Source organism: Oncorhynchus gorbuscha, linkage group LG03 (genome assembly GCF_021184085.1).
Source record: "Oncorhynchus gorbuscha isolate QuinsamMale2020 ecotype Even-year linkage group LG03, OgorEven_v1.0, whole genome shotgun sequence".
Taxonomy (NCBI): Eukaryota; Metazoa; Chordata; class Actinopteri; order Salmoniformes; family Salmonidae; genus Oncorhynchus; species Oncorhynchus gorbuscha.
In genome coordinates this window covers 97845778-97848708 of record NC_060175.1, presented here as the reverse complement: position 1 = coordinate 97848708, position 2931 = coordinate 97845778, and positions in this window count along the sequence as shown.

The following is a 2931-nucleotide window of genomic DNA, read 5'->3' as shown; positions in this document are numbered from 1 at the left end:
GGCGGCCGGCCGTCACAAGACGCGAGATTTCATCTGGAGAGAGAGGGGAGAAAGAGGTCAGAGCACAGGGTAGGGCAGTGTGAGCAGAACCAGCGGTGTTGTTTGACTTAGCAAACGAGGATCGGATGTCGTCGATCTTCTTTTCAAAATGGTTGACGAAGTCATCTGCAGAGAGGGAGGAGGGGGGGGGAGGGGGAGGAGGATTCAGGAGGGAGGAGAATGTGGCAAAGAGCTTCCTAGGGTTAGAGGCAGATGCTTGGAATTTAGAGTGATAGAAAGTGGCTTTAGCAGCAGAGACAGAGGAGGAAAATGTAGAGAGGAGGGAGTGAAAGGATGCCAGGTCCGCAGGGACACAATGAACTACATAATAAATAAATGTGTCTGATCAATTGTGTGAGTCTTGACATTCATAAACTGTTCAGAAAGCTGTTACCAAATATAACATGCGTAATGTGTTTGCAAAACTCTTACTAGCTAGCCTGCCTACTCAAAATGGTGAACAAAAAATAAACAGCAGTTGAAAGAATTTAAACGAGAAAAACTGACTGGTTATTTTCCAGCTCAACACAAAGACACGAAGTACAACGACAACCAAGCAGGGCCCAGCAGACTGACATCGAGTCCAACCACGCTGGCAACAGCATCACCAGCTTCAGGTAACTTATCTAGCTACTTACCACCACCAGAGAGGCCAGACCTGTATCTAGTATGATGACAAGCAATTTAGATAGATGTTGTTATATGTACGCTGAACAAAAATATAACTGTAACATAACTGTGTTATGAGCTGAATAAAACATCCAATACATTTTCCATGCACACAAAAAGCTTATTCCTCTCACATTGTAATGGCTTTCTTCCTGGGAAGGAGAGGCGGACCAAAACGCAGCGTGGTTGTTTTTTAATAAGAAAACTAAACATGAACATAATACAAAACAATAAACGTGGCAAAACCGAAACAGTCCTAACTGGTGCAGAAGTCACAAAGACAGGAAACAACCACCCACAAAACCCAACACAAAACAAGCTACCTAAATATGGTTCTCAATCAGAGACAATGACTAACACCTGCCTCTGATTGAAAACGAACTTGCAGACTTGTTTTCGAGTTGCTGTGCGTTTTGTTGTCAACCTATTTTGCTACCTGACAACTTTACGGTTTTTACTTTTTAATTACTGTTCATATTTTTATTTTTTCTTTCCTCAACTTTTTCACTCCGTACGCTTTATCTGGACATGGTTCATCAGGACCTCCAACAGCCAAACCTAAGTTGAGACCGTGTCTGTGCCTCGACCTAGATTGGGCAAAACTAAACATGGCGGTGTTCGCCTTAGCAATCTCACTAGGATAAAGACCACCTCCATTCCTGTCATTATTGAAAGAGATCATGATACCTCACATCTCAAAATAGGGCTACTTAATGTTAGATCCCTTACTTCAAAGGCAATTATAGTCAATGAACTAATCACTGATCATAATCTTGATGTGATTGGCCTGACTGAAACATGGCTTAAGCCTGATGAATTTACTGTGTTAAATGAGGCCTCACCGCCTGGCTACACTAGTGACCATATCCCCCGTGCATCCCGCAAAGGTGGAGGTGTTGCTAACATTTACGATAGCAAATTTCAATTTACAAAAATAAATGGCGTTTTTTTTCTTTTGAGCTTCTAGTCATGAAATCTATGCAGCCTACTCCTTCACTTTTTATAGCTACTGTTTACAGGCCTCCTGGGCCATATACAGCGTTCCTCACTGAGTTCCCTGAATTCCTATCGGACCTTGTAGTCATAGCAGATAATATTCTAATCTTTGGTGACTTTAATATTCACATGGAAAAGTCCACATACCCACTCCAAAAGGCTTTCGGAGCCATTATCGACTCAGTGGGTTTTGTTCAACATGTCTCTGGACCCACTCACTGTCACAGTCATAAGCTGGACCTAGTTTTGTCCCATGGAATAAATGTTGTGGATCTTAATGTTTTTCCTCATAATCCTGGACTATCGGACCACCATTTTATTACGTTTGCAATTGCAACAAAGAATCTGCTCAGACCCCAACCAAGGAACATCAAAAGTCATGCTATAAATTCACTGACAACACAAAGATTCCTTGATGTCCTTCCAGATTCCCCCTGTCTACCCAAGGACGCCAGAGGACAAAAATCAGTTAACCACCTAACTGAGGAACTCAATTTAACCTTGCGCAATACCCTAGATGCAGTTGCACCCCTAAAAACTAAAAACATTTCTCATAAGAAATTAGCTCCCTGGTATACAGAAAATACCCGAGTCATTTGATTGAGTGTAGTCTGGCCCAGGAGTGGGAAGGTGAATGGAAAGGCTCTGGAGCAACGAACCGCCCTTGCTGTCTCTGCCTGGCCGGTTCCCCTCTTTCCACTGGGATTCTCTGCATCTAACCCCATTACAGGTGCTGAGTCATTGGCTTACTGGGGCTCTCTCATGCTGTCCCTGGAAGTGGTGCGTCACCTGAGTGGGTTGATTCACTGATGTGGTCATCCTGTCTGGGTTGGCGCCCCCCCCTTGGGTTGTGCCATGGCGGAGATCTTTGTGGGCTATACTCAGCCTTGTCTCAGGATGGTAAGTTGGTGGTTGAAGAGATCCCTCTAGTGGTGTGGGGGCTGTGCTTTGGCAAAGTGGGTGGGGTTATATCCTTCCTGTTTGGCCCTGTCTGGGGGTGTCCTCGGATGGGGCCACAGGGTCTCCTGACCCCTCCTGTCTCAGCCTCCAGTATTTATGCTGCAGTAGATTATGTGTCAGGGGGGGCTAGGGTCAGTTTGTTATATCTGGAGTACTTCTCCTGACCTAGTCGGTGTCCTGTGTGAATCTAAGTGTGTGTTCTCTAATTCTCTCCTCTCTTTCTTTCTTTCTCTCTCTCTGAGGACCTGAGCCATAGGACCATGCCCC